The sequence below is a fragment of the Schistocerca gregaria genome, chromosome 8 (genome assembly GCF_023897955.1).
Source record: "Schistocerca gregaria isolate iqSchGreg1 chromosome 8, iqSchGreg1.2, whole genome shotgun sequence".
NCBI classification, from domain to species: Eukaryota; Metazoa; Arthropoda; class Insecta; order Orthoptera; family Acrididae; genus Schistocerca; species Schistocerca gregaria.
In genome coordinates, this window is record NC_064927.1 from 315,764,271 (window position 1) to 315,778,698 (window position 14,428).

Consider the following 14,428-nt stretch of genomic DNA (forward strand, 5'->3'; position numbering starts at 1 on the left):
GACGTTTGACTTCACAAAAAAGTTTATGCAACGTAAGACTCGTAGGTGTTGGCTAATGTGAATAAAGTAGAGGTTAGGTGAAGACACTCAATTCTGCCGACGATGAGCCGGCTCGTTGGACACAGAGAGATGGAAAGAGAGTGAGACGACTTTTGTTTGTGTAATATCGTAGAATGCGCATTAGTCATTAGCCCCCCGAGCCCCATCGCCATATATGCCAATGTTTTATAATATTAACATTGCCATTGGTTTTCAAATGTTTTAGGAATAGCTTTATCGGAATAAACCGAAACAATTGTGGGTATTGCCTCAATTAGTAGTCATTAGATTGCCAAGTCATTATATTGGACCGGATAACTAGCATTTTGTCATCGTCTGCCGAAGATTAATTATTATGGAAGATGATTAACTGGTTCAAATGGCTCTGAGCACTATGGGACTTAACTTCTGAGGTCATCAGTCCCCTAGAACTTAGAACTACTTAAACCTAACTAACCTAAGGACATCACACACATCCATGCCCGAGGCAGGATTCGAACCTGCGACCGTAGCGGTCGCGCGGGTCCAGACTGTAGCGCCTAGAACCGCTCGGCCACTCCGGCCGGCTGGAGGACGATTAATTCACAGACATCAGATAAGGGGCCCAATGACTTAAAAGAAAAAAAAAACGACTTCATGTAGCACTAACACAAACAAAGAGCAGGTCTGGCCAAAAGATGTTTCCTAGTATCAAACATTGGCCTTAATTTGAGGTATAATTTTCTGAGAATGTAGCAATGCGTTCCTCTTAATGATGGACTGTGGGGAAATCGGAAAAAAGCGTTTCAGATTTTGTGCTGTTGAAGGATGTAGAAAATCAAATGGACTGATAACATAGTAAATGAGTTTCTCCGCAGGACAGGAAGGAAAGAACTATTTGGAAAGCACTGAAATGAAGAATGGCCGGGTGCATAAGACGTCAGGGGACAGCTTCCATGGTACTTACTCGGGCTGTAGGTGGTAAAAACTGTACGGGGAAACAGATATTCGAAAAGATCCAACAGATAATTAAGGTCATTGGTTGCAGATGCTACTCTGAGATAAAGTGTTAGTGCTCAGCAGTAGACCAGTCAGAAGACAGATGAAACGTAATAGAACAGGGAAGAGGTAGTGACACAGGAAGCTCCCTCCGCTACACACAGTACAGATGTAGATCTCAAAGAATACTGTGGCGCGGACATTCCGGCAGAAAGGCGATCCCCAGGCGCGCACGTTACGGGCATCGAGGCACAGTAGTGCGCCGCGTTCGTTTTGCATTCCGCGGCCCCAGAGAGTGGCACGAGAGCGGCGGATAATGGGACGCGGGTAACCGGAGCCGCGCCGAATAACACCGCGGGGCCGCTTTAATTGCGGCCGCCGGCCGGTGCGTCGTAAATGCAGGTGTGGATGGCCGCAAACCCGTGGTTTATGCCGACCTCTGTGTAATTTGCAGAGCGCGCGAGAGGCAGGAACGCAGGAGATCTGACAGCTCATCTCGGCGGGCGTGGCCACCGGCTATTTGGGGCGCACCGCTAAATCACGTTCCGTCGGGCTGGGCAAGTCTTCTGGAGGCCACACTCTGTGCGGGTCCACGTTTCTTATGTACGCTCGTACACCACTTTGCGACATTGAAGTGTGGTAAGACACTAGACTTGCATCCAGCCGGGCCGTTCTACAGGAATGGTTCCTCTGAAGAGGACAATGCTGATTTCTTACACCGCCTGCCCTCAATCCGAGCTAGTACTCAACCTGTAATGACACTATCGTCTGTAATGCTCATTTTCTTCTTTTTGTTGTCCCCTTGTAAGTATCACTGCAACCCCGAAAGCGAACCCAGTGAATCTGTGTATGCCTCAAGTGTAACATCCAAGAGGCAGTAAGTGATTTTCCTGAGTGAAGGAACCAATCCGACATGCCTGTCTAAATAATTCTTAAATCCACGGCAAATTCATGTAAGCCTCTTACGTGGGCGACTTCTTGCGAACATTCGTGCCGTTGCACAGCACAATAATAATTAACTGCAGAAAGTTTTGTTGGAGCCAACAGGAACGATGCTAATTGAGCACGCACGTCAAGTACGCTACCAGTGTCAACACTCGAAACAACTGAGGTACAGACAAGCAGCGAGCCCATTGCCGCTGTGTGCGACAGAGAACACCAGGAACACCCGAGTCAGACGACGGAGCACAGCTGACACAACACTTTGCTGTGGGGCTACGAGTAGTAACTCCACCTAGAGATGACACAAGAACCCCTTTCAATTTGGAAATTTGTGGTAAGTTCCCATGGGACCAAACTGCTGACGTCATCGGCCCCTAAGCTTACGAACTACTTAATCCAACTTAAACTAACTTACGCTAAGGACAACACACACACCCATGCCCGGGGGAGGACTCGATCTTCCGAGAGGGTACCCGTGCGGACCGTGACAAGACGCGGATACACCGCGCGACAACTCCTTTCAGGCTCCAAACGTTGCATAAGCTCTGAAACTCTTTAGTTTAACGCAACCCCAACCAAGAGCACTGACAGGCTCAAAAAACAGGAGCACATCAAGTCACCAGTACGGGGGAATCACGTCACCTACTGCTATAAAACCCTCGCGTTCCTTAAACTCACTCTCACAGTTAGGCCATTCCATTCGCAGCGTGGATACCAATGGCAGGTCAGCCCACTACTTGCAGCGTGTCCCAGCAAATACGACGAATTGTCTACAGCTGCCGACACCTTGGAGTCCAGCGCTACGAGTCTACAGCCAGCTGTAGCGGGAACTTCAAATTTGCGAGCTGCACTCCTGCCACTCACAACGGTAACTGATTGAAGATGAGGGCCAGACCACTCTTCCATCTACCCGTCTGCGAGCTGCTCAAACTGGGAGCATAGTGCCGGTGGCGCTACTTGTAGGCAGTGCTCAAGTACTCCCTTAACGGCTGCAAACTGGGACGGCCTCTCGTGCTGTCCTTCGTGTCGCTATTGGGTCTACCGCATACATACCAGCTCAACAACAGATAACAGGGGCATGCAGATTTCTGGGGCCGAGCCCGATCGCAGTTTCACTCAACGAGAGTGCTGAGGCTCCGACAGACGTCAACGCCTAGCTGCAGAGACGCAGCGGCCGGCGTCCACTCGTATTAAGGGTCCGCAACACTGACGTCAGTGAACGCCATGGGCCTGCGCCAGGAATTTCCACGCGGGCCCAGCATGTCCGCTGCCAGGTCGCACTGGGAAGAAGACAGAGTGACTGTAAAATTATCCTGAACGGTGTCTCGTTACCGCCCCAGCGCTCCACAGGACTCCACCACCACACCTCCGCCCGACTACCCTAGACTCACGCACGAGGCCGCATCTGGTTGGCTCCTACATTGCGCTCTTCACTTCCTGGTGATTTCAAACTGACGAACTAGGTATACGTAAAAGCATCAATTCGTTTTCCTTCCTCGTTGTTTTCTGTATTTCTAGAAATTCTTCATCGTATTTTACATTTTGTCTTTTCCTTTCTTCTGCCCACGTTATTCTTTAATTCTTCTGTTTTCTGCCTTGAAAGCATTCTAAATTTAGTATTTTAATCTTAAAATACCGTTATTTACGACTGTTTAGTGATGTTTCTTTCTGATTATTTCCTTATTTCTGTAACTGGTGCTGATGTTCACTTATTTTTCCAGAAATGTAACAGTATTTGCTTTTTTAGCCCGTTCTCATTCATTGCTTCTGTTATTTTATGCTGCATTGTTATTATCGTTACTAACAGTAAACACAGCAAATCAGTTCACTGTGCTGGATATCGCATCTTATTACTAGCTCGATACTTCTAAAGTGTGTAGGACTGCTTGGTGAGTCCGTGGATATCTCACTCATATCAAAGTCAAGTGGTTTTTGTACTTGGCAGATGGATATTTTATCAGTGCCAACGGTTTTCATCTTTCCATTGCGATCTGTTGTCACTGTTTCCTGCGTACCAAGAACCACTGGGCCACTTTCAGTGGTTTCGGCTTCCAAGTCCTCCTCTCTGGCAAGTTTTTCTCGTCGAGTCCGCTGTCACCCGGAGTTACAATGTCAATGACCCAAACATTCTTTTACACCACAGATGTCTGGTGTAATGTGTTCCAAACACTCGACCAGTCTGAAGTCGGTTGTTATATTCGTTTTTGACAAACTGTTTTGACTTGTGCGCCCCATCCCCCCTTTTTCCTTGTCACCGGCTGGTGGTAATTTTGACTAACATCCGATACAGTCAATTGTATAGCCACTTCTTTGCAGAGTCTGCAAATTAGTATTATTAATATTATTATTCCCAGAAAGAAACTTTCACTCTGCAGCGGAGTACCGCTGATACTCAACTTCCTGGCAGATTGAAACCGTGTGCACACGAACTCTGAAACCTTTACCTTTCGCGGGCAAGTGCTCTCCGACTGAGTTACCCAAGGATGACTGACGAGCTTTACTTCCGCCAGTACCCCGGTTCCGACCTTCCAAACCTCACAGAAACTCTCCTGCGGAACTTGCAAGACTTGCAATTCTGGAAGAAAGGAATTGCGGAGACATGGCTTAGGAGAGAGCAGATTTCTTTCTCGAAACGTCCCCCAGGCTGTTGCTAAGCCATGTCACTGCAAGACCCTTTCTTCCAGGAATGTTGATCTTGGCAAGTTTCGCTGGAGAGCTTCTGTGAAGTCTGGAAGGTAGGAGACGAGGTAGTGCCGGAAGTAAAGCTGCGAGGAGGAGTCGCGAATCGTGCGTGAGTAGCTCAGACCTCGAACCGAAGATTTCTACACACCACTGCTTCGCTACACATCCAGCAACATGGTAAACGTTCGGGCAATATGGTACCACGTCGCAAGTGCAAAATTCTCCACAAATCAACGTCTTCCCGCAATCGGATTGTCGGACCGCTTTGTTCGAGTTGCCATCTGATGGATGACGATGTCTGACTTGTGCTGCCACCAGTGATGTCTAGAAACTGGGTCAACAGTTCGTTGCCCGCTACCTTCGCGTTCCGCCGGAGTCTATGGACCTATGGACTTTTATCCATCCTGAGGATACTTATTTCCCCGCCACCAAAAATCATGCAATTATATGGGTCTAGAGGTCACTTACCTGTGCACTAATGGCGATAAATCACTCCTTGACTTCTGGCAGTACTTACAAACCGCCCATAATGAGGTCGAGCACCGATCGCGTTACCGCGACTTCGGCAATTACCTTCTCGCGATCTTTACGTCACAGCCACTCAGCTGGATGGTGCAACACGCGTACGACACCCTCCCGCTGACATCCGAGAATCCTTGCTCTACATTTCTATAACGTACCCCACGCGATGGACCCGTGGCTCTTTCTTTTATGCACTACACCACAGCACGCTGGTCATTCCCCAAACTCTACTACGCCCTCTGCCCTCCTTTCTGGTGCTTCTTCCCGGTAGTGGTGTCGGAGGCACGGTGGCCAGACTTCACACGATGACCGCTGCCCACTCTGTCTCCACGTCGCATCTGCTAAACACGTCTGATCACACCCATGCACCTTCTTCCCTTTTTGCCAACGGCCTCTCATCTCTTAGCTTACTTTAATTATTATTGTTACTATTTTCTTCTTCCCACCCTGTTCATAAAGACTTTTGCACGTTTTGATCGAGTGTAATGTCTCATGCTGGTTCCGCCGGAAGGATGACCTTTCTGTTGTATTTATACTTGTAAAAATAAAGATATTTTGTTTACTTAACCCCTTTCCTCACACACACACACACACACACACACACACACACATACTAGAGGGGAACGGTTCAGAGACGGGATGGGGGGAGCCATCGTGATCAGGCCTCAGGTTTCGACCCCTGCAAAACCGTCTCCACCGACTCAAACGGGACCACTCTACTTCCTAAAATAAAAAAAGGTACGGAAAAAAGTCGGTAGAGCACTTGCCCGCAAACGCCAAAGGTTCCGAATTAGAGTCTCGGTCCGGCACACAGTATTAATCTGTTAATTAAGTTTAAAATAATTATTATTATACAGCCGTGTCAACTACTAGCACTCGAAACATGACTGAATTTGACACTGAGCTCTGCTTTCCTTTGTGCCCAGAAATCACTCATGTTTATCCGAAGTCGGGCTGTCGCTTTACTGTCAAAGAGGTCACCATCTTATTGCGGATAGACCTCTGTTCAAGGAATCATAAAATTTGATTTAAAGAGCTGGGGTGTCTTCTTTAGTGCTTGGAAACTCCACACTACTGTTTTATATCCACCTGCTGCAATTCATTCGTTTGGAGCCAATATAAAAGTTTCTACCCGTCTGTAGACGACTGATTCAGTTATTTTCTCTATTTTACAATACTTTTATTCTTTTCTCGGACTCTTCAATTTCTCTAATTATTGTGCTGGCCTAATTTCCAGTTCACTGACGTACAAGGACGATTAAGTGATTAGAACCTTTCTCAGTTTGGAGTGCTCGGATAAAGAAGGTGATCGTGGCCCTGCTGGAGGAACCGAAAATCTTGATAATCTAATCCAGGGTGACAGGATGGGAGTATGAACTGATTTCCTCCAAATGCGACTACGATGCACTAGATTTTCATCTAGTGACGTCATATTTCTCCGGTAAGAGACTTCTCGTACTGAGCGAAACCCTAAGCAATACACATTAAGAGAGAGAGCCTCTTGTCACCAGGTTGTCACCCAAACCTTTTTTGTACGCGAGGTGCTTAACACATCGCAAAACTTGACATTATGCTATTCTAAAGAGAAACTCAACGAATGAAGTCAGAAGTAAGTCCGTCAAACCTATGTCGACCATAAGCGCTACTCTTCAGAGCCGTTGTGTTAGTATCCCAAATAAAGAGGAAGCACCGGCACCTCTTTTCCCCAGGTAGAGTGCTTACTACGCCGGCCTCAGACGCTGTACATTACGGACTCCCCACCATCTCAACAATGAGTAATCGTATTAGGCTGTAGTTCCGTATCGGGCAACGCTTTTCGGCTTTCCTTTATTTCGCAACACCGCGGCGGTCAGTGTATATCACGTGCGTTAAGAGTCGCACCTACCAGAGCTTTTAACGCTCCTACACCGCATGCTCCACTTTTTTTGGCGTTAGCGTGGCATTAATCTGCCGGGTCGCGTAAAAAGCATTCAGTGAATCAATGCCGGTCCACTCGACGGCGACCAGCGCTCATTCGCCGACTACGGGTGAGAACAATAGCAGTGTATTTCTTTCGGCGCGTTCCGATGTTCTTGGCGACAGTCTCTAGGACCTACAGAGGGATCAGTAGCCAGGGACCGTGAATCCTGGTATGCTGCATGTTGCGGCAACACCGACCAGTGTGTGGCAAGCGTCATCTAAAGTCTGCATCACCATCAGCACTGTCCTACACTTTCTGTCAACAACACTTGTTGGGCCGATTTGGATTTGCGCGCGGGCGACAGGAAACGCAGCGGCTGTATTCACACATATGACTCATTATAACTTTTTCCTCTAACAATACCATATTTTTTCACTGTAGTTTTACGGCCCATTTATCTTACAATTGTACATTTTCATTTTAGTTACTGCTTCGGAGATTTACAATGATCTCAAATTTTCACTTTAGCTAATGGTTACATTTTTAGATTTACCAAGAACCCGAAAATTTTTTTTTCCATGCTTTCCCTAAATCATTGCTGATGAATACCAGACTGGGAATGCTTCTTTCAGCAAGGCCACGGCTACTGCCAATCTTTACCCAAATGGTCGTGCGGTTAGAAGCGACATGTCACGGATTGCGCTGGCCCTCACGCCGGAGGTTCGAGTCCTCCCTCGGGCACGGTTGTGTGTGTTGTTCTTAGTATGAGTTAGCTTAAGTAGTAAGTCTAGGGACCGATGACCTCAGCAGTTTGGTCCCTTACAAATTCACACACATTTGAACTTTTTTTTTAACCAAATGACCTTCTCCTTCGCTTAATGACCTCGATATCAAAGATGCGTTTCGCTCTAATACTCTCACTGGTGCGTCATAATTCTTTTATCTTTTATTCACACTGTTACCAAATCATAGGAACAGCGTTGAAAATCGAATTTACAGATAACTCCTGCCAAAACAATGACGTGTGAAAGACTGCCAAAAGAGACTGAGAAGTCAGTGAAAATGGCCGCGAAGTCAACAATTTTCCACGCCTTCATGGAGCTATCGATGGCATCCATCTAAACCGTAAATACATGTTAGTTTGCCCATTGAAAATGTGGGGAATTATGAATACCTCAACACACTGTCCTGTACTGTAGGCCGTACAGTTATATAAGACACAATTACATGGAACACGGCGTACTTCAAGAAGGTTAGAACAGATCGCTGCTGGCTACTGCTGCGGCTGGATCACGATAAAAGCGGGAAAAGTTAATACAGCTCATGACTGGTTATTGCAGCCACAATCATGTACAAATTGTAACCAGAATAGACTGATGCTAACATAGAATAAGTACAAACAGATGATACAACAACTAACAGCAATTAGTCGTAACATAGGAGCAGCAATTCGATTACTAACTCAGCAGGCTTTTTTGTTTCATGTGGGAGAAGCCAGGCCATACGGGAAAACACAATCACAGTGGACAGCAAAATTAGAATGCGCAGCCAACCGAAGATGTTAGAGCTGTAAGTTCTATTCCATAGTATCGATCTCACGTTGAACATTATTTGCTAATAATATTTATGTCATTATAAGACAACTGTAGATGTACGACATGTTTGAAAAACTAGGTTTTCAACAATGCAAAACGAAATGATATTAGTAAAGTGCTGTTTGGCGGAGTCACATCGATTAAACATCTACGCGTAACGTTCCACAGTGACAGAAAACGGAACAAGAAGCACTTAAGTGGTTGGGAAGGCGAATGGTCGACTTCAATTTACTGGGAGAATTCTAGAAAAATGTAGCTCATCCGTAAAGGAAACGGCTTACATAACAAACACACTAGCCATTCTTGAGCATTGCTTAAGTATCTGAGATCCCCACAAGATCGTATTACAGGTAAATATCGAAGCAATTCACTGGTTTGCTGTTGAATTTGTTGCTGCAGGTTTGATCATTGGGCAACTGCAATAGAGATGCCCCGCGACCTCAAATGGCAATTCTTGGAGGAAGAATAAGAAGAAGAAAAAGAAGTTCCTTTCGTGAAACGCTACTGAGTTAACTTGAGAGCACTGGCATATGTGACAGACAGCTAAACGATGTTATTGACACCAACGTATTTGTCACCTAATGTTCCGCGAAGAACCGTACAGGCACTCGTTTACGCCTCGTCGCTCCATCTGTGAATGGAACAGGAAAGCGAGTGACTAACAGTGGTACATAGAGTTTATATCTACAAGACTGTGTGCCTGATATAGGTTTCATAAAACCACATTCACACTATTCTGTACCGTTCCACTCTCGAATAGTACGCGGGAAAAATGAACACTTATAATTTTTTCCGTGCCAACACTGTTTTCTCTTATTTTATTATGAGGATCACTTCTCTCTGTGTAGTGCTGCGACAGCAAAATATTTTCGCTTTAGGAGAACCGAGCTGGTAATTGAAATTTCGGGAAAAGACCTCGCCACAACAAAAAAAGCGCCTTTGTCTTAATGAGCGCCACCCCAACCCGCAAAATGGTTCAAAATTGCTCTAAGCACTAAGGGACTTTACATCTGAGGACATCAGTCTCCTGGACTTCGAACTACTTAAACCTAACTAACCTAAGGACGTCACACACATCCATGCCCGAGGCAGGATTCGAACCTGCGACCATAGCAGCAGCCCGGTTCCGGACTGAAGCGCCTAGAACCGCTCGGCCACAGCGGCCGGCCCCCAACTCGCATATCATATTAGCGACAATCTCTCCTCTATTTTGCAACAATACCAAATGAGCTGTCCTCCTCTGACTTTTTTCAACATCTTTCGCTAGTACTATCTGGTAAGGATCCCACACTGCGCAGCAACACTCCAGAAGAGGACGTACAAGTGTAATATAGGCGACAGCTTTAGAAGACCTGTAGCATTTGCTAAGGATTTTACCAATAAATCTCAGTCTTTGTTTCGCCTTCCCCGTAACATTTTCTAGATGATCGTTCCAGTTAAAGTTATTCGTAAATGTAATCCCTAGGTCCTTTGCTGAACTGAGAACCTTTAGTCTTGTGAGATTTAAAATATTCCTTCGAGTATTCATGTGGATGAGCTTACACTTTTTATTCTTTGTAGCCAATTGCGACTTTTAATACCAAACACATATCTTGTTTAAATGATTTTGCAATTGGCTTTTATCTTCTAATCACTTTACTAAGCGGTAAATGACAGCATCGTCTAAACAATCAAAGATGACTGCTCAGATGTAGATTAGAAACAGCAAAGGACCTATAACACTTCCTTGGGGAACGCTATATATCTTTTCTGTTTTACTCGATGAGTTTCCGTCAAATAGTACAACTATAACCTTTCTGACAGGAAATTATGAATTCAGTCGCACCACTACGACGATACAACATAGACACGTAATTTGATTACAGACCGCGTGTGAGAAACGGTGGCGAAAGCCTTTTGGAACTCTGACATGCGCCCTGTCGATAATAGCCATTACTTCGTGTGAATAAAGAGGTCGTTGTGTTTCACAAGAATCTTATGGTGGCTAGTGGAGCATCCTTGTAGATATAGCAGATAAAATAGATAGATAAGATCCAGAAACGGGTCCAATTTCTAGTTTGTAGTGATACTTGAAGTTCAGAAAACTATTTCACACTGAGGCGCTCGAGCACATTGGGAGCTTTGGCGCCCTTTAGAAGACAGCGCTATCGCGCGGCCCGGCCCTGTTTGGTCGGGCTATCAGAAGGTAGCGGTTGTTGTCGCCGGCCTGTGCGCGTCCTCGGCCGTGTCGCAAGCGCGGCGCGGCGCGGCATCTCCGCTCCGGAGGCGAGAGGTCGGCAGAGGAGCGACCCTGGGCGCGCCATGTTTTATTAATGCGGGTGGCCGCCGGCCACTCCTGTGACCCCTGACCGCCGCGCCGAGCCGCGCGCCGCTGGCTGGCCGGCAGAGGCGGCGGCAGCCGCAACGCACGCCCAGGCTTTCTCCCTGCCGGCGAGCCCGTTCCCTCTAAACACACGTGCAGCTCAAGTGCAAAATACCCAACACGGAAGCTTTCACACAACAATAATTTTTTCCTTATTCGGGTGTATCAATCTGTGGGGCACGTACGAATTCAACGACATACACTGAAGTGACAAAATGTCACGGAATAGTGATACGCACATATACATATTGCGGTAGTATCGCGTAACAAAGGTATTAGAGGCAGGTGCACTGGCGGAGCTGTCATTTGCACTCAGGTGATTCATGTGAAAAAGCTTCCAACGTGACTACGGTCGCACGACGGGAATTAACAGACTTTGAATACGGAATGCTAGTTGGAGCACGACGCATGGGACGTTCCATTTCGGAAATCGTTAGTGAATTCAATATTCCGAGATCCAGAGTGTCGAGACGGATACCAGGTTTCAGGCAATAACTCTCACCACGTGAACGCAGTCGTCGACGGCTTTCACTTACCGACAGTGAGAGTGCTGTTTTCGTAGAGCTGTCAGTGATAACAGACAAGGAACACTTCGTGAACTAACCGCAGAAATCATGGCCTGACATACGACGAACGTTATGACTGTCTGGAGAAATTTTCCGTTAATGGGCTAGGCAGCAGCCGACTGACGCGAATGCCTTTTCTAACAGCAAGACATCGCCAGCTGCGCTTCTCCTCGGCTCGTGACCATATCGGCTGAACCCCTAGACTATTCGATAACCGTGGTCTCGTCAAATGAGCCCCGATTTCAGTTGGTAAGAGCTGATGGTAGGGTTTGAGTGTGGCGTAGACACCACGAAGCTATGAAAAAAAGTTGTCAACAAGGAACTAAACGAACTGTGCTGGCTCCATAACGATATGGGCTATGTCTACATTGAATGGAGAGGATTCTCTGGGCCAACTGAACCGATCATTGACTGGAAATGCTTATGTTTGCTTACTTGAAGACAATTTGAAGCCGTTCATAGACATCATGTACCCAAACAACGTTGGAATTTTTATGGATCACAATGCACTATGTCACTGGGCCAAAATTGTTAGCGATTGGTTTGGAGAACATTCTGGACAACTCGTGCAAATGATTTGCCTATCAAGATCGCCCGATTTATGGGACATAATCGAGAGGTCAATCCGTGGACAACATCCTGCACAGGCAACACTTTTGCAATTGTTGACTGCTATAGAGCAGCATAGCTCTGTATTTCTGCAAGGGACTTCCAACTTCTTTTTGAGACCATGTAAAGTCGAGTTGCTGCACTACGCTGTACAAAAGTAAGCCCCGCACGAAATTAGGAGATATCCTATGACTTTTTTCACTTCAATGTACATTCATCTACGCAAATACTGCACCCAGACAAGGGGGAGTCTGAACCACTGTCAATCAATTCGGCACATATTTGGCAGGCCGCTCGTGTACGATCTAAAATGAACGACACTTAAGATACTTCGGCTGAAAATCCCTACGGTTTTGGGGAAGCTACCCCTGAAGTTCACGACGCATAATCGACTGTAATTTGACACTGTCGACAGATAACTGAAAAAACGACCATTTCTCATCACTACATGTAAGATCGGTAAATGTATATTTACCCAAACATGGAAGAAAGAAACTGTTACGGCCGCTGCTTACGTACCCAAAACACTGCGCAACGAAAACGCCACAGCTGGAGCGACCGAGGAATCTGGCTGCGGAGCAGAGATCCTGTGTCGATTCCCAGATGAATTCTGTATTTTTTTATTTGTATTATTTTGCGTATGGAAACACAGGAATGGCAGGGTTAATAAGCTAAACAATAACTGGTTGCCCTATAATGGCTGTTTCCTCACTCCGTTGTATGTTCTCACTTTCTTTCAAACAATGACATGGATTGTACTTGCCGCATCAACATTCTAAGCAAATATTCTTGCTGTGCGGCACCAAGAAAATCTCACTTCGCGCTACTACACCGTTCCCGCCGAAGAGATAGCGGAAAGCGCGTTTGATTCACATTTAAAAATATTTCCGTTTTGGGAATTACTTGTAATGCATACAAGATATAGGATAACATAGTCTGACCAATCGGTGCCTGAAATTTTAATTCCTTGCAATCCTAGTCGCTTGAAAAATATGTCTACCTTGTTATGATTCCTGATTGATTATCTTATTAACCCCCCAATTCCTACCAATTTCGATATCGAAAAATGAAAATTGAAGAAAAGCTATGTAATCTATTCGAGACTCGAATGCAAGTTTACTGCTCCCCAGCCAGATGCCTTGGTCGCTACGCCAGCGGCACAGTCTTTTTCTTACGGGTACATAAGCCCACAAGTAACAGTTTATTTCCTCGATTTCTAGGAAGCTATGCTTTTTCGGACCCCACATAGGATGATGAAAATGTTAATTTGCAGTTGCCTCTCGATCCCGTTAATTTCGAGTCGACGGAACATCATGAAATTTAGGCATGGTTTTCTGAAAAAGGAATGGCTGTTGAATCAAAATATTTTAGAATCTTTCATTTTAGGTTGTACACAAGCGACCTTACAAATATGAGCCGACTCAGTTGGCCGTTTCTGTAGCCTTCTCCTTATGAGTGAAACGCATCCGCAAGGAAAGATGATGGTAGAGTTCAATGTCTCGTCGATGTCAAGGTCATTAGCGCAATATCGCTACCCCATATGGAGGTGCATGGGTGCAAGAAATCTCCTCCACATCAGCCAGAAACGATTTAGAGTAACAAAATGAAATGATCGTATGGCGCTGACAGCCAGAAGTTTGGCCGTCGAGTTGCAAGTATTGTCATTTGACGCCACACTGGGCGATTTGTGTGTCGGTGAAGATGAAATGATAATGAGGGTAACACAACAGCCAGTCCCAGCACTCAGCCGTGCTGACCACTCAGCTCAAGGGGCACGGATAGGAAAACAGGAAACACACGACTGGACGGCCGGCCGCCAATGTGGACTCTGCTAATACAGAGTTACTTGTTAAGCATGCGCCAGGTCAATCGCAACATCCCGTTGGGCCGCCATGCGGCGACCAAGCCTCATACGAAAGTGGTTTCAAAGGCAGCTCTGTCTACTCTCGTCATTTTTTGACACCTATTACATTGCTGCGACTCGTGTACAACGTCAAAAGAAACGAAATTATCAGTCATATCTCTGTATACTACTGAAGAACAAGGTCGCCGTTATCTAATCAACTTCAAACCTCTTCCACCTGGCAAACTAGGAAGTACAAGCAACGCAGACAGTCATTTTTCCTAAGCAATATTTATTTTTTAAATGAAGTGTTACAATATACGTCGCAGTGAATTTATCTTCATTTACAGGAAGAAAGAATGTTCAAATGTGTGTGAAATCTTATGGGAC

General features: G+C 45.9%; 1 protein-coding gene across 2 annotated transcripts in view; it reads right to left on the reverse strand.

Annotated features, from left to right (window-relative positions):
* Positions 1-14,428, reverse strand: part of LOC126284187 (Krueppel-like factor 8) — a 1,008,191-nt gene that overhangs the window by 319,434 nt on the left and 674,329 nt on the right. The window lies entirely within an intron of this gene.